The sequence below is a fragment of the Scyliorhinus torazame genome, chromosome 4 (genome assembly GCF_047496885.1).
Source record: "Scyliorhinus torazame isolate Kashiwa2021f chromosome 4, sScyTor2.1, whole genome shotgun sequence".
Taxonomy (NCBI): Eukaryota; Metazoa; Chordata; class Chondrichthyes; order Carcharhiniformes; family Scyliorhinidae; genus Scyliorhinus; species Scyliorhinus torazame.
In genome coordinates this window covers 299,290,847-299,313,961 of record NC_092710.1, presented here as the reverse complement: position 1 = coordinate 299,313,961, position 23,115 = coordinate 299,290,847, and the positions used below count along the sequence as shown (strand labels likewise).

At 50.3% G+C, this 23,115-nt stretch overlaps 1 protein-coding gene across 3 annotated transcripts in view; it reads right to left on the bottom strand.

The window, feature by feature from the left end:
- The window catches only part of fig4a (FIG4 phosphoinositide 5-phosphatase a), a 234,962-nt gene that overhangs the window by 745 nt on the left and 211,102 nt on the right, over positions 1 to 23,115 (bottom strand). The window lies entirely within an intron of this gene.

Below are 23,115 nucleotides of genomic sequence, written 5' to 3'. Positions count from 1 at the left end.
TGTCAGTGCAATATTAAGGGACACAGCATTGTTGAAGGTAAAGTCTTTTGGAAAAGGCGTTTCGATATCCTACCTGCTCCGGTAGATGTAAAAGAACCCAAGGCATTTAATCATGTTCCATATGGGAGATTGTTAGTTCAACCTAAAATATTAGGATTTCAGGCTAAACTCTGCAAATAAACAAAAAAATGGATGCAAGGCTGGAAAATAAAGAATACTCAGAGGATTTATGTCAGGGTTGAGGAAATAGTGTCGTCAAATTTATGATAATCTCAAACAAGGCAGAGAACTGCAATGAGAATTACAGCTTAAATTGTTTAGATAAGGATGAATACAAATATAAAATACTGCACATTGAAAGAAAGAGGAAAATGAGCACAGTAGCACAAGTGGATAGCACTATGGCTTCACAGCGCCAGGGTCCCAGGTTCGATTCCCTGCTGGGTCACTGTCTGTGCGGAGTCTGCACATTCTCCGTGTCTGCGTGGGTTTCCTCCGGGTGCTCCCGTTTCCTTCCACAGTCCAAAGACGTGCAGGTTAGGTGGGTTAGCCATGCTAAGTTGCCCTTGGTGACCAAGAAGGTTAGGAGGGTTAATTGGGTTACGGGGATAGGGTGGAAGTGAGGGCTTAAGTGGGTCGGTGCAGACTCGATGGACCGAATGGCCTCCTTCTGCACTGTATGTTCTGTGTGCAATCATGAATGATATTGAAATAGTTACAAATGCAGCCAAAAGAGATCTTAGGAGACAAAATAGTCAAGATCTCCAATTAATGCAGAGCTGGGTGATGAAATCGGTCTTTTGCAAGCTGCTGTCTGCACTAATTGTAGTTTCAAAGACACAGTCCCTACTGGAAAGAACAAAAGACCAGGTTTCTGGGAGGGGGTTTAAATTGGAATTCCAAGACTTTCACAATACCAATCTGTAGCTTAAGCTGGAATGGAAGCTTAATTGGGAAAAAGACACCAAGCTGAGAGGTCAAATTTCAGTCCAGAGTAGGCAGGGCTCTAAAAGTTCATTTTTATCCAAAAAGGAGAACAAGTTTACTGTCAGTGGAGAAGCTGTGAGTGCAAGATGGCTAAGGTGGAAAATCAAGCACAGTTGGAAGAGCAGATGAAAATAGGCTGAGTCTGGGAGTGGAGCTGTGAAAGATGAGGAAACGTGCACCTTTTGGTGGTTATTGTACCCCTAGAACTCAGTGGTAAAGCTGCTGTTGAATGGGACTTTGGACCTAAAGCCTGTGTGAATTAAGAAACAGAAACTCTACTGTGGGAGAAAAGTTCTGTGGGACTACGTGGCTGAGATTAATTTAAAAAAAATGTTTATTAAGGCATTTATAAATAAACATCAAATAAAACCACAACAAGTATACTTGTTCTTTTTGGAACAAAATGAATAAGATGACCAACAGATAACAAACAAGATAACACAGCATACCTCAATAAATAGCCAACAACTGCAACCCATCATGCCTACCATAGCCCCATCACCCTCTCTGCCTCAACTTTTTCTTGTTAACCCTAAGGCACCCCCCCTGCTGACTTAACTACCTTGGAAGAACATAGAACATTACAGCGCAGTACAGGCCCTTCGACCCTCGATGTTGCGCCGACCTGTGAAACCACTCTAAAGCCCATCTATACTATTCCCTTATCGTCCATATGTCTATCCAATGACCATTTGAATGCCCTTAGTGTTGGCTACTACTGTTGCAGGCAGGGCATTCCACGCCCTTACTACTCTCGGAGTAAAGAACCTACCTCTGACATCTGTCCTATATCTATCTCCCCTCAATTTAAAGCTATGCCCCTCGTGCTAGACATCACCATCCAAGGAAAAAGGCTCTCACTGTCCACCCTATCCAATCCTCTGATCATCTTGTATGCCTCAATTAAATCACCTCTTAACCTTCTTCTCTCTAACGAAAACAGCCTCAAGTCCCTCAGCATTTCCTCATAAGAACTTCCCTCCATACCAGGCAACATTCTGGTAAATCTCCTCTGCACCCTTTCCAATGCTTCCACATCCTTCCTATAATGCGGCGACCAGAATTGCACGCAATACTCCAAATGCGGCCGCACCAGAGTTTTGTACAGCTGCAACATGACCTCATGGCTCCGAAACTCAATCCCTCTACCAATAAAAGCTAACACACCATACGCCTTCTTAACAGCCCTCTCAACCTGGGTGGCAACTTTCATGGATCTATGTATATGGACACCGAGATCTCTCTGCTCATCCACACTGCCAAGAATCTTACCATTAGCCCAGTACTCTGTCTTCCTGTTATTCCTTCCAAAATGAATCACCTCACACTTTTCTGCATTAAACGCCATTTCCCACCTCTCAGCCCAGTGCTGCAGCTTATCTATGTCCCTCTGTAACTTGTAAAATCCATCCGTATGTCCACAACTCCACCGACTTTAGTGTAATCTGCAAATTTACTCACCCATCCTTCTACGCTCTCCTCCAGATCATTTATAAAAATGACAAACAGCAGTGGCCCAAAAACAGATCCTTGTGGTACACCACTAGTAACTGGACTCCAGTCTGAACATTTCCCATCAACCACCACCCTTTGTCTTCTTCCAGCTAGCCAATTTCTGATCCAAACTGCTAAATCACCCTGAATCCCATGCCTCCGTATTCTCTACAGTAGCCTACCGTGGGGAACCTTATCAAACGCTTTACTGAAATCCATATACACCACATCAACTGCTTTACCCTCATGCACCTGTTTGGTCACCTTCTCAAAGAACTCAATAAGGTTTGTGAGGCACGACCTACCCTTCACAAAACCGTGTTGACTATCTCCAATCAAATTATTCCTTTCCAGATGATTATACATCCTATCTCTTATAAACCTTTCCAAAATTTTGCCCACAACAGAAGTAAGGCTCACTGGTCTATAGTTACCGGGGTTGTCTCTACTCCCCTTCTTGAACAAGGGGACAACATTTGCTATCCTCCAGCCTTCTGGCACTATTCCTGTAGACAAAGATGACTTAAAGATCAAAGCCAAAGGCTCAGCAATCTCCTCCCTAGCTTCCCAGAGAATCCGAGGATAAATCCCATCAGGCCCAGGGGACTTATCTATTTTCACACTTTCCAGAATTGCTAACACCTCCTCCTTATGAACCTCAAGCCCTTCTAGTCTAGTAGCCTGAATCTTAGTATTCTCCTCGGCAACATTGTCTTTTTCCTGTGTGAATACTGAAGAAAAATATTCATTTAGCACCACTCCTATCTCCTCGGACTCCACGCACAACTTCCCACCACCGTCCTTGACTGGCCCTAATCTTACCCTAGTCATTTGTTTATTCCTGACATATCTATAGAGAGCTTTAAGGTTATCCTTGATCCTACCTGCCAAAGACTTCTCATGTCCCCTCCTGGCTCTTCTTAGCTCTCTCTTTAGGTCCTTCCTAGCTAACTTGTAACTCTCGAACGCCCTATCTGAACCTTCATGTCTCATCTTTACATAAGCCTCCTTCTTCCTCTTGACAAGTGTTTCGACTGCTTTAGTAAACCACGGTTCCCTTGCTCGACCACTTCCTCCCTGCCTGACAGGTACATACGTATCAAGGACACGCAGTAGCTGTTCCTTGAACAAGCTCCACATTTCCATTGTGCCCATTCCCTGTAGTTTTCCTCTCCATCCGATGCATCCTAAGTCTTGCCTCATCGCATCATAATTGCCTTTCCCCCAGATATAACTCTTGCCCTGCGGTATATACCTATCCCTTTCCATCACTAAAGTAAACATAATCGAATTGTGGTCACTATCACCAAAGTGCTCACCTACCTCCAAATCTAACACCTGTCCTGGTTCATTACCCAGTACCAAATCCAATATGGCCTCGCCTCTCGTTGGCCTATCTACATACTGTGTCAGGAAACCCTCCTGCACACATTGGACAAAAACAGACCCATCTAAAGTACTCGAACTATAGCGTTTCCAGTCAATATTTGGAAAGTTAAAGTCCCCCATAACAACTACGGTTCCACGGTTTCCATCTCTGGGCGAACCCTTCTATCGACCCCCTTAAGGCGAATTTAATTTTCTCCAATCTAAGGAAATCCGTGAGCTCGCTCACCCATACCACTGGCTTTGGAGGCTCAGAGTCCCTCCACCCCAACAGGATCCGTATCCGAGCTACCAGAGAGGCAACGGTCAGAACCCCCTGGACTCGTGGGTCTTCTGACACTCCAAACACTGCCAATTCTGGATTTGGAACCATCACCCTCAGTACCTCCGTGATCACGTCAGCGAACCCCCGCCAAAATCCCTGCAACTTCAGGCAGGCCCAAAACATGTGAACATGATTTGCGGGCCCCCCACCCCGCACATACCTATCCTCCAACCCCTCAAAGAACCTACTCATTCTGGCCACCGTCATATGCACCCTACGGACTACCTTAAATTGAATGAGACTCGGCCTGGCACACGATGAGGACCCATTCACCTTCCTCAAAATTTCCTCCCATAACCCAGCCTCCAGCACCTCCCCCCCCACCCCGCTCAGTTCCTCCTCCCACTTTCAGTTAACTACTCCTATCGGGACGCCTCCCAATCTTCCAATTCCTTATACATCTCTGACACCTTACCCTCTCCAATCCCTGCTCTCGACAGCACCTTGTCCTGCAACCCCAGGGGCGGCAGATCAGGAAAGGAGGGCACATGCCTGCTCACGTAGTTCCGCACCTGTAAGTATCCGATCCTATTTCCTCTGGGCAACTAATACTCTTCCCCCAGTCCTTTCAAACTCGAGAAGCTGTCCTCCATGAACAAATCTCCAAACCTCTCAATCCCCACCCGCCACCAACCCTGAAAACGCCTCCATCGCATTTGTTCCAATGAGGCCACTTTCCACAATGGTGTTTCGAAAATGTGTTCCTTCTTCCTCAACCATGATTTCCCACCTGCAGTTGATGACAGGGCCCTCAACAGTGTGCGGTCCATCTCCCACGCCACTACCCTTGCCCCCTCCCCTCCCTCCCAAAACAAGGATAGAGTCCCCCTCGTTCTCAGATTTCACCCCACTAGCCTCCGTATTCAAAGCATAATCCTCTGCCATTTTCGCCAACTCCAGCGTGATGCCACCACCAAACACATCTTCCCTTCACTCCCTCTGTCAGCATTCCGTAGAGACTGTTCCCTCCAAGATACTCTAGTCCACTCAAAGAACAAGAACAAAGAAAAGTACAGCATGCCGTATGCCTTCTTGACTACCTTCTCCACCTGGGTTGCCCCTTTCAGTGACCTGTGGACCTGTACACCTAGATCTCTCTGACTTTCAATACTCTTGAGGGTTCTACCATTCACTGTATATTCCCTACTTGCAATAGACCTTCCAAAATGCATTACCTCACATTTGTCCGGATTAAACGCCAACTGCCATCTCTCCGCCCAAGTCTCCAAACGATGTAAATCCTGCTGTATCCTCTGACAGTTCTCATCATTATCTGCAATTCCACCAACCTTTGTGTCGTCTGCAAACTTACTAATCAGACCAGTTACATTTTCCTCCAAATCATTTATATATACTACGAACTGCAAAGGTCCCAGCACTGATCCCTGCGGAACACCACTAGTCACAGCCCTCCAATCAGAAAAGCATCCTTCCATTGCTACTCTCTGCCTTCTATGACCTAGCCAGTTCTGTATCCATCTTGCCAGCTCACCCCGATCCAGTGTGACTTCACGTTTTGTACCAGTCTGCCATGAGGGACCTTGTCAAAGGCCTTACTGAAGTCCATACAGACAACATCCACTACCCTACCTGCATCAATCATCTTTGTGACCTCTTAGAAAAACTCTTATCAAGTTAGTGAGACACGATCTCCCCTTCACAAAACCGTGCTGCCTCTCGCTAATATGTCTATTTGCTTCCAAATGGGAGTAAATCCTGTCTTGAAGAATTCTCTCCAGTAATTTCCCGACCACTGACGTAAGGCTCAATGGCCTGTAGTTCCCTGGATTATCCTTGCTACCCTTCTTGAACAAAGGAACAACATTGGCTATTCTCCAGTCCTCTGGGACATCACCAGAAGACAGTGAGGATCCAAAGATTTCTGTCAAGGCCTCAGCAATTTCCTCTCCAGCCTCCTTCAGTATTCTGGGGTAGATCCCATCAGGCCCTGGGGACGTATCTACCGTAATATTTTTCAAGGCGCCCAACACCGCCTTTTTGGATCCCAATGTGACCCAGGCTATCTACACCCTTCTCCAGACTCAACATCCACCAATTCCTTCTCTTTGGTGAATACTAATGCAAAGTATTAATTTAGTACCTTGCCCATTTCCTCTGGCTCCACACAAATTCCCTTGCCTATCCTTCAATGGGCCAACCCTTTCCCTGGCTACCCTCTTTCTTTTTATGTACGTGTAAAAAGCCTTGGGATTTTCCTTAATCCTATTTGCCAATGACTTTTCGTGACCCCCTTTAGCCCTCCTGACGCCTTGCTTACGTTCCTTCCTACTTTCCTTATATTCCACACGCTTGTTCTGTACCCAGCCTGCCAGCCCTGACAAATGACTCCTCTTTCTTTTTGAATGAGGTCTACAATATCTCTCATTGTCCAAGGTTCCCGAAATTTGCAGTATTTATCCTTCTTCCGCACAGGAACATGCCGGTCCTGAATTCCTTTCAACTCCTCCACGATACCAAATTCCTCTCCCATCACCCATGGCATCATCCCATGCAATCGCAGAAGGTGTAACACCTGCCCCTTTACCTCTTCCATGCTTAACATCCCAGACCCAAAACACTCATTCCAGGTTAAGCAGCATTTCACTTTCACCTCTTTCAATCTGGTCTATTGCATTCGCTGCTCCCAATGTGGTCTCCTCCATATCGGGGAGACCAAACGCAGACTGGGTGTTCGCTTTGCGGAGTACCTTCGGTCTGTGCGCATTCAGGACCATGACCTTCCCGTTGCTTGCCATTTTAACACATTTTTAAAAAATATTTATTAAAGTTTTTTAACACAATTTTTCTCCCTTACAAACAATAACCCCCCCCACCCCCCCCGTAACAAAAGAAAAACGAGAAATCGCGCAGAGTAAGATATATACATGGCAAAATGATATATTTACACAGCTTTGTACACTGGCCCTCACCCGTACGTGCCAGTTTCCCCAACCCTTCATGTTATCTCTTGCTCATCCACCCTCCCAGGCAGTCCCCCCTCCCAGGACGTCCCCTCCACCCCCAAGGTTGCTGCTGACCGACCTTCCTCTAACGCTCCGCGAGATAGTCTAGGAACGGTTGCCGCCGCCTGTAAAACCCCTGCGCAGACCCTCTCAAGGCGAACTTAATCCTCTCCAACTTTATGAACCCAGCCATATCATTTATCCAGGCCTCCAGGCTGCGGGGCTTCGCCTCCTTCCACATTAGCAAGATCCTTCGCCGGGCTACTCGGGACGCAAAGGCCAGAATGCCGGCCTCTTTCACCTCCTGCACTCCCGGTTCGTCCACTACTCCAAATATTGCTAGCCCCCAGCTTGGCTTGACCCGGACTTTCACCACCTGAGATATTGCTTCTGCCACTCCTCTCCAGAACCCCTCCAGTGCCGGGCATGACCAAAACATATGGACATGGTTCGCCGGGCTCCCTGAGCACCTCCCACATCTGTCCTCTACCCCAAAGAACCTATTCAACCTCGCCCCCGTCAAGTGCGCTCTGTGGACCACCTGAAATTGTATCAGGCTGAGCCTGGTACACGAGGAGGAGGAATTAACCCTACCTAGGGCATCAGCCCACAGACCTTCCTCGATCTCCTCCCCCAGCTCCTCCTCCCATTTACCCTTCAACTCTTCTACCAGCGCTTCCCCCTCTTCTTTCAACTCCTGGTGTATTTCCGACACCTTGCCCTCCCCGACCCATACACCTGAGATCACCCTATCTTGAACTTCTTGTGCCGGGAGCAACGGGAATTCCCTCACCTGTCGCCTCACAAAAGCCCTAATCTGCATATATCTAAAGGCATTTCCCGGGGGTAACTCTAACTTCTCCTCCAGTGCCCCTAGGCTCGCAAACGTCCCGTCGATGAACAGGTCCCCCATTCTTCCAATCCCCGCCCGATGCCAGCTCTGGTACCCCCCGTCCATCTTCCCCGGGACAAACCGGTGGTTACCCGATTGGGGACCACACCGATGCTCCCACTGCACCCCGGTGCCGTCTCCACTGGCCCCAGATCCTTAGCGTTGCCGCCACCACCGGACTCGTGGTATACTTTGTCGGCGAGAGCGGCAGCGGTGCGTCACCAACGCCCCCAGGCTCGTTCCTTTACAGGACGCCATCTCCATCCTCTTCCATGCCGCCCCCTCTCCCTCCATAATCCACTTGCGGATCATCGCCACATTTGCTGCCCAGTAGTAGCTCCCCAGGTTTGGCAGCGCCAACCCTCCTCGGTCCCTACTGCTTTCCAGGAACCCTCTCCTTACTCTCGGGGTCTTATTCGCCCACACAAACCCCATAATACTCCTGCCTACTCTCTTAAAAAAGGCCTTCGTGATCACGATGGGAAGGCACTGAAACACAAACAGAAACCTTGGAAGGACCACCATTTTGACCGACTGCACTCTACCCGCCAGCGAGAGCGGTAACATGTCCCATCTTTTGAAATCCTCCTCAATTTGCTCCACCAACCCCGTCAGATTCAGTTTATGTAGGGTCCCCCAACTCCTGGCTATCTGGATCCCCAGATACCGAAAGCTCCCCTCCGCCCTCCTCAGCGGTAGGTCCCCTATCCCTCTTTCTTGGTCCCCCGCCTGTAATACAAAGAGCTCACTCTTCCCTACATTGAGCTTATAGCCCGAAAACTCCCCAAACTCCCTTAGAGTCTGCATGACCTCCACCATCCCCTCCATTGGATCCGCCACGTACAGCAACAGGTCATCCGCATATAGCGACACCCGATGCTCTTCTCCCCCTCGGACCACCCCCCTCCATTTATTAGACTCCCTCAATGACATGGCCTATGATTCGATCGCCAATGCGAACAACAGGGGGACAGGGGGCACCCCTGCCTCGTCCCTCGGTACAGACGGCACCCCTGCCTCGTCCCTCGGTACAGTCGAAAGTACTCCGACCTCCGCCGGTTCGTCACTACACTCGCCATCGGGGCTCTGTAAAGGAGCTTAACCCAATTGATAAACCCTACCCCGAACCCAAACCTACGCAGCACCTCCCAGAGGTACTCCCACTCTACTCGGTCAAAGGCCTTCTCCGCATCCATAGCTGCCACTATCGCCGCCTCTCCCTCCTCCGATGGCATCATTATCACGTTTAAGAGCCGCCGCACATTGGTGTTTAGTTGCCTGCCCTTTACAAATCCCGTCTGGTCCTCGTGGATTATCCCCGGGACACAGTCCTCGATCCTCGATCCTCGTGGCCAGCACTTTTGCCAGCAACTTTGCATCCACATTGAGGAGTGAGATCGGCCTGTACGATCCACATTGCAGTGGGTCCTTGTCCCGCTTTAAGATCAAATAAATTGTCGCTTCCGACATTGTCGGGGGCAGGGTCCCCTCCTCTCATTCCTCATTAAAGGTCCTCACCAGTAGTGGGGCCAACAGGTCTGCGTACTTCCTGTAGAACTCCACCGGGAATCCGTCCGGTCCCGGGGCCTTCCCCGCCTGCATGCTCCCCAAACCCTTGCTCAGCTCCTCCAACCCAATTGGTGCCCCCAAACCAGCCACCTCTTGCTCCTCCACTCTCGGGAATCTCAGCTGATCTAGGAATCGTCTCATCCCCTCTTCCCCCGCTGGGGGCTGGGATCTGTACAGCTCTTCATAAAAGGCCTTGAATAACTTGTTTATTTTCGTCGCACTCCGAACCGTGGCTCCCCTTCCATCTTTGACTCCCCCTATTTCCCTCGCTGCCATCCTCTTACGGAGCTGGTGTGCCAGCATCCGACTAGCCTTTTCCCCATACTCTTAGGTCGCCCCCTGTGCTTTCCTCCACTGTGCCTCCGCCTTCCCGGTGGTCAACAGATCAAACTCCGCCTGGAGCCGTCGTCTTTCCCCAAGTAATCTTTCCTCCGGGGCCTCTGTGTATCCCATGACCACTCTGAAAATCTCCCCCACTAACCTCTCCATTTCCATACCCTCTGTCTTCTCCCTATGAGCCCTAATGGAAATTAGCTCTCCCCTGATCACCGCCTTCAACGCCTCCCATACCACCCCCACCCGCACCTCTCCGTTGTCTTTGGCCTCCAAGTACCTTTCGATACACCCCCTCACCTTCCCACACACCACCTCGTCCGCCAGCAGTCCCACATCCAGCCGCCACAACGGGCGTTGGTCCCTCTCCTCTCCCAGCTCCAGTTCCACCCAGTGCGGGGCATGGTCCGAAACGGCTATAGCCGAATACTCCGTCCCCTCCACCCTCGGGATGAGCGCCCTACCCAGAACAAAGACATCTATCCGGGAGTAGGCTTTGTGTACATGGGAGAAGAAAGAAAATTCCCTGGCCTGCGGCCTTGCAAACCGCCATGGGTCCACTCCCCCCATCTGATCCATAAACCCCCAAAGTACCTTGGCCGCCGCCGGCCTCTTTCCGGTCCTTGATTTGGAGCGGTCCAGTGCTGGATCCAACACTGTATTGAAGTCCCCTCCCATTATCAGGCCTCCTATCTCCAGGTCCGGAATGCGCCCCAACATGCGCTTCATGAATCCTGCATCATCCCAGTTCGGGGCATATACGTTTACCAACACCACCCATGTCCCTTGCAGCCTACCGCTCACCATTACATATCGCCCTCCATTGTCCGCTACAATAGTCTTGGCCTCAAATGACACCCGCTTTCCCACCAATATTGCCACCCCTCTATTCTTCGCGTCCAGTCCCGAGTGGAATACTTGTCCTACCCATCCCTTTCTTAACCTGACCTGGTTCGCCACCTTCAGATGTGTCTCTTGGAGCATGGCCACGTCCGCCTTCAGTCCCTTTAAGTGCGCGAACACTCGAGCCCTCTTCAACGGCCCATTCAGGCTCCTCACATTCCACGTTATCAGCCGGATTGGAGGGGCTCTCACCCCCCCACGCCCTGCCGACTAGCCATCTCCTTTTCTGGGCCAGTCCCGTGTCCACGCCTCCCTCACCCCCCAGTCCCCCAGAGGGGGGACCCCCGTCCCGACCACCTCTTCTGTGTCCCATTCCCTTTCGGCCAGTGCAGCAGCAACCCTCCCCCCCCGCCCTTCCGCTAGACCCCTGTCTAGCTTTTTTGCTCCCCCATGTCACTCCCGTAAGTCAGCTGACGCCTGCTGACCCCGGTTTCCCCCGCCGTCCCATTGACCTCCCCGCGTGGGAGTCTCCCAATCCATATGCATTCCTTCGTTCCCCTTCCCGCCTTTCTTCCCGCGCGCGGGAAAAAACCCCGCGCTTTCCAAAGCCCGCTCCGCCCCCTCTGGCGCAGCTCCTGTCGCGGCCTTGTCTCTCTCCCCCAGCCCATGTAACATTTCCTGCGCGTGATTGACCCCCTATATACAACAACCATCACACATCAAACCCCAAAACATCCCCCCCACCCTCACAAACCCTCAGTTAGAGTCCAACTTTTCGGCTTGTACAAAAGGTCCACGCCTCTTCAGGCGTTTCAAAGTAATAGTGTTGGCCCTTGTATGTGACCCACAGTCGCGCTGGCTGCAGCATTCCGAATTTCACTTCTTTCCGGTACAACGCCGCTTTGGCTCGGTTGAAACGCGCTCTCCGCTTTGCAACCTCCGTGCTCCAGTCCGGGTATATTCGGATCTCTGCATTGTCCCACTTACTGCTCCGCTCCTTCTTGGCCCATCTCAGGACCCACTCTCTGTCCGTGAACCGGTGGAACCTCACCACCATCGCCCAGGCTCATTTGCCTGGGGCTTCTTCGCCAGCACCCGATGTGCCCCGTCCAACTCCAGCGGCCTCGAAGGGGCCTTCGTGCCCATCATCGCCTCGAGCATCATGCTCGCGTATGCCCCGGCATCAGCCCCCTCCATTCCCTCAAGGAGACCCAGGATTCGCAGATTCTTTCTCCTCGACCTGTTCTCCAGGTCTTCGAGTCTTCCCGCCCACCTCTTGTGTAGCGCCTCATTCTGCTCCACTCTCACCGCCAGGCTCACGAGCTCGTCCTCGTTCTGACTGACTCTTTTCTGTACCTCCTGGATCTTAGCTTTGTGGGCCTTCTGCGTGATCCCGAGTCCTTCAATTGCAGAAAGCATAGGCGCCAACATCTCTTTGCGCATCTCCTCGCGCTGCTCCTCGAAGCAGCGCTTTATGAACTCCTGCAGCTCCCCTTTGTCCCTGGCCGCCGCCATTTTGTTTTCTTTCCCTCGCTTCTCCCGTTGCTCCAGTGCTGCTCCTTTGGCCGTTACACTTCTGGTCCGTTTCATAGAAGTTGGCAGTGTTTGCTTCACCAGTCTGCCCCTGAAAAAGGTCTGAGAGTCGGCTCCAGACGGGAGCTGCCAAATGCGCGATCCACTCCTCCATGGCCGCCACCAGAAGCCTCGTCCCTGCTTCTTCAATGGCCCTGGTAGATCTTTTCACAGTTGTTCCCTCTGCTGCTAGAATTCACCTTTGATAGAGTCAAGCCAGATTGCAGCTTTAAGCTTGCCCTTCCCCCACCTGCATGCTGGAAGAGGCCCTCGTCTACTGCTGCAGCTCAAGCCAAATCTTTCACTGTTTCTGCCGGGTCTGGTAGCCAAAAGACACAACACCCCTGTCAGGGGAATGCTGCAGCCTTCTTCCCACACCGGGAAATGTCAAACAAATGCCGTGGGGGCCCTGTAAAAGAGCCCAAAAGTCCGTTCCAAGCGGGAGCTGCCGAATATGCGACCTAGCTCTGCATAGCCGCACCCGGAAGTCGCCATTTAAACACATGACCCTGCTCCCATGCCCACATTTCTGTCCTTGGCCTGCTGCAATGTTCCAGTGGCGCTCAACGCAAACAACATTTCATCTTCCGGTTAGGCACACTACAGCCTTCCGGTCTCAACATCAAATACAACAACTTCAGATGATTGACTCTACCCCACCTCGACCCATTTGATTTCATCCCATTTCATTTTAACTGACTTTCACCATTTCTTTCTCACTCGTCTTTCTTTATATATATTTTAGCCCCCACAATCTTATCCACCTTCCCTTACCCTTTCTCCCGTTTGCTTCCCCCTTGCCCTCCCCCCACATCTACATCTGTCACAGTTCACCCTCTGATGTTAGTTTCTCTGCTGTTTGGCCTTTCACACCTTTTGTTCTCTCTGGGGACTGCCATTAGCACCCCGTTTCCCTGGGTTTCTGTGGCTATGACTTATCTTTCATTCTCACTTCACAGTATAAATATTTCCCACTTTCTCTGTCTTAGAGCTTTGACAAAGGGTCATCTAGACTCAAAGCATTAGCTCTTTTCTCTTCCTACAGATGCTGTGAGACCTGCTGCGATTTTCCAGCATTTTCTCCTTGGTTTCAGATTCTAACATCCGCAGTAATTTGATTTTATCCTGAAAACCCCTATCCAGTACCCTCGGAATGAATCTGTGATTCCCACAGATCGGGGCCCAAACCGAGGCCCCCTCAATACTCAAGTGCTGTCGCCACTGTCCCCACAGCCTCAGGGCCGCCACTACTACCGGGCTTGTGGAGTATCTGGCCGGTGAAAACGGCACAGGCGCCATCAACAACGCTCCATTAGTAGTACCCTTACAAGAGGCAGCCTCCATCCACTCCCAAACCGACCCCATTCCCACTACCCACTTCCTCACCATGGCTGTAATTGCAGCCCAATAAGTAATTCATTAAATTTGGCAAGGCCAACCCATGCCCCCTCTCCATCAGCGCCTTCTTTACCAGAGGAGCCTTCCCTGCCCACACAAATCCCAATATCAACGAGTTAACCTTCTTGGAAAAGGCTTTTGGGATAAAAATCAGGAGGTTCTGGAACGCAAACAAAAACCTCGTGAGCACTCATCTTTACTGCACCCGCCCCACCAATGACAACAGAAGCACATCCCACCTTTTAAATTCGCCCCTCATTTGCTCCACCAACCGAGCCAGATTCAACTTGTGTAATTGCTCCCACTCTCGTGCCACCCAAATACCTAGATACCTAAAACTCACCCCCACCACCTTAAACCACAATTCCATACGTTTTAGGGTACTTTTGGATAGGGACGAGGGTAACCAGGTGCTAAACTGGGGAATGGCAAATTACGAGAACATTAGACAGGAATTGAAGAATTTGGATTGGGTGCGGCTGTTGGATAGTAAATCTACAACGGACATCTGGGAGGCTTGAAAGTGACAGTTGATTAGGATTCAGGTAAGTCACATTCCTGAGAGAACGAAGGATAAGTATGGGAAGTTTAGGGAGCCTTCGATAACAAGGGATACTGTGAACCTCGTCAAAAAGTAAAAGGAGGCTTTTGTGTGGTCTAGAAGGGTGGGGACAGTCGACACTCATGAGGAGTATAAAGTAGGAAGTTACTTAAGCGGGAAATTCAGTTGGCAGTTAAGAAGGCAAATGCAGTATTAGCATTCATGTCAAGAGGGCTAGAATACAAGGCCAGGGATGTACTTCTGAGGCTGTAGAAGTCTCTGGTCAGACCCCATTTGGAGCATTGTGAGCAGTTTTGGGCCCCGTATCGAAGGAAGGATGTGCTGGCCTTGTAAAGAGTCCAGAGGAAGTTCACAAGAAAGATCCCTGGAATGAAGAACTTGTCGTATGAGGAATGGTTGAGGACTCTGGGTCTGTACTCGTTGGAGTTGAGAAGGATGAGGGGGGATCTAATTGAAACTTACAGGATACTGCGAGGCCTGGATAGAGTGGACGTTGAGAGGATGTTTCCACTTGTTGGAAAAACTAGAACCAGAGGACACAATCTCAGATTAAAGGGACGATCCTTTAAAACGGAGATGAGGAGGAATATCTTCAGCCAGAGGGTGGTGAATCTGTGGAACTCTTTACCGCAGAAGGCTGTGGCGGCCAAATCACGGAGTGTCTTTAAGACAGAGATAGATAGGTTCTTGATTAATAAGGGGATTAGGGGTTATGGGGAGAAGGCAGGAGAATGGGCATGAGAAAATATCAGCCATGATTGAATGGTGGCGCAGACTCGATGGGCCGAGTGGCCTAATTCTGCTCCTATGTCTTATGGAAATTAGGAGGAGTCATGAAAAGTCCTGGGCAAGTAGGATTAAGGTGAGTCCCAAAGCTTTTTATTCATATGTAAAAAGCAAGAGGGTGGCCAGGGAAAGGATTGGACCACTTAAGGACAGTGGGGGGAAACAATGTGATGAGCCAGAGGAAATGGATGAGGTATTAAATGAGTACTTTGCATCAGTGTTCACCAAAGAAAAGGACTTTGTGGAAGATGATTCTTGGGTAGGGTGTGTGGCAGTCTAGATCATGTTATCAAAAAAGAGGTGGTATTGGGTGTTTTGAAAGATATTAAGGGAGACAAGTTTCCTGGTCTGGATGTGATTTACCCCAGAATACTGAGGAAAGCATGGGAGGAAATTGCTGGAGCCTTGACTGACATCTTTGTTTCCTCATTGGCTACATATGAAATCCCAGAGGACTGGAGAATTGATAATGTGGTACTGCTTGATGTGTTGGGTGGGCTGGGTCGATGTGGACAGCACTTGATGCAGTGTAGCGAGAGACAGACCTCCAACACTTGATAAGATGCAACACAATTGTATTTAACATCTAAACTATTATACATGTTCAACTGTGGGTTGACACTATGCTGACTTGACTGGAGACCTGATACTAGCCTAACCAGACTTACTAGCTACCACATGGTGTTTGCACTGGCCAGCTCACTAACTCTGACTGTCTCAGAGGCTGCGTCCCGAGAGAGCGGGAAAACTGGTGCCCTTCGACTTTATAGTGGTCGTGTCCTGTCTGGTGATTAGCTGCTCTGTTCTGTGTGCTTACTGGTCATCCGGTGTGTCAATCACTGTCTGTCTGAACTCCATTACATACATAGATGTATATTATGACATCTCCCCCCCCCTTTTTTTTGTTCTGTATTGTGTGTGTTGAGATAATAAATATTAAGGTGCATGTGCGTGTGGATGTGTATATGTGCGTGACTATATACAGAATGTGCAAAAATGACCTTATGTACACAGGAAGGTGTCGCTAGTGCAGATATAGGGCAGATGAAATGGTAACAACGATATTTAGAGATCAAAACGATAAGGTAACACAGTTGTGCAAAAGTTCAGTCTAAGTTTAGTCTCTGCGGCGGGCGACAAATTCTGGTTGACCGCCTCAAGGGTGGATCAGGGGCCGCCTGCATTTGGATAGGCGGGACCGCCGCCAATGCGGTGGTCGCAGAGGTCGGCAGGATTGCTGGTAGATCGGTGGCCTCGTGGTAGGGCACGTCCGGAGGAAGCATTGTGTAGGCGGGACATCATGGTTAGGTGGCGGGTGTGGAACTCTGCGCAGCGCCCATCTGTTGCGTCGTAGGAAGGAGCCATCAGTGATGCGGACGAGGAACGATCTCGGGGTCACTTGCTTGACCACCACAACTGTGGCGGACCAGCCGCCGTCAGGCAACTGCACACAAACACGATCAGTTGGGACCAGCTCGGGGAGATCCGTGGCATGAGCGTCGTATGCTGATTTTTGTTGAGCCCGAGACTGCTGCATCTTTTGTATGACCGTGAGGTGGTCAAGGTCTGGAACATGGGTGGCTGGAACCGTGGTTCGCAGAGTGCGATTCATGAGCATCTGCACAGGAGACAACCCAGTGGACAGCGGGGATGCTCTGTATGCCAGCAGCGCCAGGTTGAAGTCGGAGCCTGTAGCCTTGCATAGTAATCTCTTGACGATATGGACCCCTTTTTTGGCCTTCCCGTTTGACTGCGGGTAGTGGGGGCTGGAGGTTACGTGACGAAAGTTGTATAGGCGGGCAAAATCAGACCATTCCTGGCTGTAAAAACAGGGACTGTCGTCACTCATCACTGTGAGCGGTATCCCATGCCTGGCAAACGTTTCTTTGCATGCTTTAATCATCACCTTCAACGCGAGGTAGGACAGTCTCACCACTGCAGGGTAATTGGAGAAGTCGTTGACCAGGAGGACATAGTCATGCCCCTTGGCATGGAAAAGGTCGACACCGACTTTCGGCCATGGGGAGGTCACTATCTCATGTTGCGGCAGAGTTTCTTTGGGTTGAGCTGGCTGAAATTTCGGACATGTGGGGCAGTTGAGGACCGTGTTGGCAATGTCCTGGCTGATGTCCGGCCATTAGACTGCCTCTCGAGCTCTGCGTCGACATTTCTTGACCCCCAGGTGACCCTCATGGAGTTGGCCGAGCATCATAGTTCGCATGCTCTGCAGAATCATAATCCTATCGAGCTTCATGAGGATGCCGTCCACCACCGTCACGTCGCCCTTGACGTTGTAAAATTGGGGACACTGTCCCTTCTGCCAGCCATTCATGAGGTGCTGCAGCACACGCTGTAGCAGAGGATCCTTGGCCGTTTCCTCACGAATTTGGATGACCCTCTCATCAGTGGCCGGAAGGTTGGAGGCACACAATTGCACCTGCGCATCGATTTGGCAGACGTCAGTTTGTTCACACGGTGTGGTGATAGACCTGGAAAGGGCATCGGCAACAATGAGTTCTTTGCCTGGCGTGTAGACAAGTTCAAAGTCATAGCGGCGTAGCTTGAGAAAGATTTGTTGTAACCGAGGCGTCATGTCATTCAAATCCTTCTGGATTATGTGGACTAGTGGCCTGTGGTCCGTCTCAACCGTGAATTTTGGGAGGCCATACACATAGTCGGGAAATTTGTCGATTCCCGTTAGGAGGCCCAGGCATTCCTGCTCGATCTGAGTGTACCGTTAAGCAGTGGGCGTCATGGCTCTGGAGGCATACGCAACTGGGGCCCATGAGGAGTCATCATCACGTTGGAGGAGCACCGCCCCAATACCGTCCTGGCTCGCATCAGTGGATATTTTGGTTGCTTTGATAGGGTCGAAGAACGCCAGAACCGGGGCTGTGGTGAGTTTTGCCCTCAGCTCACGCCATTCGTTCTCATGAGCGGGCAGCCACTGGAATTCCGTCGACTTTTTGACAAGATGGCGGAGGGCTGTGGTGTGTGCCGCCATGTTGGGAATGAACTTCCCGAGAAAGTTGACCATCCCTAGAAAGCGGAGACCCGCCTTCTTGTCATCTGGGGTCTTCATGGCGTTGATCGCCGAGACCTTGTCAGCATCTGGTCGCACGCCTTGCTGCGAGATGTGGTCACCAAGGAATTTGATTTCTGATTGACTGAACGAGCACTTGGCTCTGTTCAGTCGGAGACCATGCTCATGGATTCTGTGGAATACCTGCTTGAGGCGATCGATGTGTTCTTGAGGAGTTGTGGACCAGATTATGACATTGTCAACATACACGCGCACCCCCTCGGTACCCTCCATCATCTATTCCATGATGCGGTGAAATACCTCTGAGGCAGAGATGATGCCAAAGGCCTTCGGTTGTAGCAGTAGCGACCAAACGGGGTATTGAATGTGCACAGCTTGCGACTGGATGCATCCAGCTGTATTTGCCAGAACCCCTTGGAGGCGTCCAGCTTCGTAAAGAGTTTGGCATGAGCCATCTCGCTGGTCAACTCCTCTCGTTTTGGTATCGGGAAATGTTCCCTCATGATGTTGCGGTTTAAATCCTTGGGGTCAATGCAGATTCGAAGCTCCCCTGACGGCCTCTTGACGCAGACCATGGAGCTGACCCAGTCCGTGGGTTCTGTGACCTTTGATATGATGCCGTGGTCCTGGAGATCCTGTAACTGCTGCTTGAGGCGGTCCTTGAGGGGTGCCGGCACCCGACGTGGTGCGTGGATCACAGGGGTGGCGTTTGGTTTGAGCAGGATTATGTATTGGTATGGGAGTGTGCCCATTCCGTCGAACACGCTGTGGTACTGCGTGATGATGTCATCAATTTCAGCCTGGAAGTTCTCATCAGGTGATGCCGTCGCCTCGGAGGATGACATGGTGTGGATTCGCTGAACCAAGTTCAGGAGTTTGCAGGCTCGAGCACTGTCCCACGATCTCAAATCGCAGTGTCGCTTTAAATGACTTATTGGAAACTCCGAGTTGGCATGAGCCACTGGCAGCTATGGCATTGCCATTGTAGTCAAGGAGCTGGCAGGCCGGTGGAAGAATGCTTGGTCTGACACGGATGGTGTAGAGATCGGATTTGGAGATGAGGTTCGCCGATGCGCCGGTGTCCAGTTTGAACTGGATGCGAGCCTTATTGACTGAGGACAGCACATCACTCGTCATCGGGATCCACGCTGAGGATTCGCAGGTGCTTCGCTGTCTTGGAGAAAGGCAGCGCATGCTTCGTAATGATGCCCACCCAGTATGGAGATTTGAGGCACGCAGCATCAGGATCTGTTGGGGTCGGAGTCTGGCATCGCCTGCTGTATTGAACGGACGCTTCTGCGCCGTGGCTGGAATCGCTGGATGCTGGGCAGTGGAGCAGATCTGCAAAGGGCTGCGTAGTGGCCAAGCTTGCCACACTGTAGACACCATCGTGATTTTGCCGGACATTGCCGCTTTAAATGGGCAGAGCCACAATTCGGACACGTCATGATGCCAACGTCAGTGCGTTCCGTGCGCCATCGCGCATGCGAAGTGCGGTCGAACGATGGACGCACCTGTGCAGTCAGGTCGTCGGTCTCGCCGTCCCCTTGGTCGTGGCGCGCATGCGCAGGGGCCCGGGAAAAGCACGCGGAATGGCCACTCTCGTTGATACTTAGGCCCTGCATTTGTGCGATGGCCTGCACCTGTTCCACCTCGTGGGATGTTAGCTTTGCTGTTTCTGCCGCCCTGATGTGGGAGTACCGATTGTTAGCATGTTCGTGGAGAACGCACGTTTCGATGGCGATAGTGAGCTGCTTGACTTTCAGGAGCTGCTGGCGAAGGGAATCGAAGTGGACCCTGAAAACGACTTGACCCCGGATCATGGAATCAGTGGTTGAGTCATAGTTACATGACTGCGCGAGGATGTGGAGATGGGTCAGAAAGGATTGAAAAGGTTCATCCTTACCCTGAAGCCTCTGCTGGAAAACGTACCGTTCAAAGCTCTCATTCACCTCAATATCGCAGTGGCTGTCGAACTTCAGAAGGACTGTTAAATTTTGTCTCGTCTTCACCTTCAGCGAATGTAAGGGAGTTGTAGATGTGGATGGCGTGGTCCCCGGCTGTGGGGAGGAATAGTGCGATCTTCCTGGCGTCCAATGCGGCATCGAGGTCGGTGGCTTCTAGATAGAGTTGGAACTTTTGTTTGAAGATCTTCCAATTTGCACCGAGGTTGCCGGCGATGCGGAGCTGCGGAGGAGGGTGGACGTTTTCCATGTCACCGGATGGCTGTTTGCTGGTCAACGCTGATTCACTCAAGGTAGGTCCGTCTGTTTGCTGGTCAACGCTGATTCACTCAAGGTAGGTCCGTCAATTTTCAGCATCACTCACTGGTACCATGATGTGTTGGGTAGGCTGGGTCGATGTGGACTGCACTTGATGCAGTGTAGCGAGAGACAGACCTCCAACACTTGATAAGATGCAACACAATTGTATTTAACATCTAAACTATTATACATGTTCAACTGTGGGTTGACACTATGCTGACTTGACTGGAGACCTGATACTAGCCTAATCAGACTTACTAGCTACCACATGGTGTTTGCACTGGCCAGCTCACTAACTCTGACTGTCTCAGAGGCTGGGTCCCGAGAGAGTGGGAAAACCGGTGCCCTTTGGCTTTATAGTGGTCGTGTCCTGTCTGGTTATTGGCTGCTCTGTTCTGTGCGCTTACTGGTCATCCTGTGTGTCAATCACTGCCCGTCTGCACTCCATTGTATACATCGACGTATATTATGACACCGCTGTTTAAGAAAGGTAGCATGGATAATTCTGGAAACTATAGGTCGGCGAGCCTCACATCTGTAGTAGGTAAATTATTGGAGCGAATTCTCAGGGTCAGGATTTATACCCATTTGGAAACAAATGGACTCATTAGTGATAGACAGCATGGTTTTCTGAAGGGGAGGTTGTGTCTCACTAACTTGATCGAGTTTTTTTGAGGAGGTGACAAAGGTGATTGATGAGGGGAGGGCGGTGGATGTGGTTTACATGGACTTCAATAAAGTCTTTGTCAAGGTGCCTCATGGCAGACTGGTACAAAAGGTGAAGTCACATGGGATCAGAGGTGAGGTGGTAAGATGGATACAGAAATGGCTCAGTCAAAGAAGGCAAAGGGTAGCAATAGAAGGGCGTTTTATTGAATGGAAGGTTGAGTAGTGGTATTCCACAGGGATCTGTGCTGGGGCCTCTGTTGTTGGTATACATAAACGATTTGGAGGAAAATGTAGCTGGTCTGATTAGCAAATTTGTGAATGACACCAAGGTTGGTGGAGTGGCAGATAGTGTTGAGGATTGTCAGAGGGTACAGCAGGACATAGATTGTTTGGAGCCATGGGCTGAGAAATGGCAAATGGGAGTTTAATCCGGACAAAAATGAGGTAATGCATTTTGGTGTAGCCACCTAAATTGGCCAACTCCCGATTTAAAATGGCGAACGGCAAAGGCTGATGGGTAAGTCAGCCAACATAGACAGAAACCAGCAGCTGCAGGTTTGCTGTGTATTTACCTCTGCAAAGGTCAGACAACATCGATACCAGCGACCACCAGCATAACAAAGTAGCAGCCATCTGCATATTGATGAGCAATCCCCGGAAACAATAAGTAACATTTTGGACATACTAAGCAAAGCCAGACTCCGCGGCGCCAGCACAAAGGAGGTGAACGAGCACCTCAAGACAGCCCATCAATCAGGGAACCGCTCCAGTATTGGAGAAAATCGAACCAAGCGATTGGGACAAAGTCCAATCACCTGGGACCAGGTACAGGGTCCGCCCCGAAAGGCGGGTAGCCCCTGGGGACTATAAGAGTTGAGCCCCAAGTTCAAATCTCTCTCTTCACCTCTTCTTCACCTCTGCGTCCTGCCCGAGTCACCCAGCAACACGAACCAACATTGACCATGACTGGTGCAGTGACGACCGACAGAAGTCTTAAGTCTTAATTCAACGCTCGCTACGAGATAGGCGCTCCTAGCTACCAATCCGGACCAACTTCGAATCCCACAGACTCAGAACCTGAACAAAAGGCCATTTGTTCCCCTGACCTGGTGGGCCAGCCCAAAGTTAAATATAGGCCTGTTAGTTGCAGAAGTAGCTTAGACGTAGAATTGCATGAGTAGCGATTACAGTGTATAATAAATGTGTTTTGATTTAAATCTTACTAATCGGTGTATTGGGTTATTGATCATTACTCGGACTTGAACCTCGTGGCGGTATCATAAAGATACCTGGCGACTCGAGAGCAAAGGTAATAATTCAGAGCAATTGAACCAAGGAGAAAATCAGCAACATTATTTGGCGACATCTGACGGGACCCGATCTACAAGTGGCAAAACCACTCTGGGAGAACCCAAGAATTTGAATTAGAGATCCAATTGGGAACAGAAAACCACAAGCATTCAAGCAGTTCTGATCAATACTCATAATTCGGAAGTGTGTGTATGCATGCGTAACTAACAGGGCGATAAGGTAAAACTGATATATTTTTTGTTGCGACAAAACTGTCGGAAGTTTGTATATCGGAAAGTAGCGAAAGCCGTACCCGTATTTACAGCACCGCCTTAATACCCCGGTCCCAAATTTGAAGAGCAGCATTTGGATAGGAAAGATGGCAATGCAACACCTCATGAACCCAGAGGAATTTGCGGTCGCAGTGACCAGCAGCAGTAGAATGGGACAATGTCCCATTTGGGAGGAAGAGATCAGGCAATATCTCAAAGGGAAGGGATGGCCCCTTCGGAATGAATTCTGTGACAACGAGGAATCAGGTCCCGGGAGTATCGGACATACTTGGTGGGAGAACCTGAGCGAGATCCACAAAAAGAGCTTAGGGAAAGCTCGCAAGCCGATGGAAATCGTGCCCTGCTTGGCACAATTGCGAGGCACAGAGGAGGTCGTTAGGACGCTCCGGAAAGAAGTAGAGGGCATATATCGAATGAGTAAGGTCGGTGTAAGCGAGGTAGAAAAG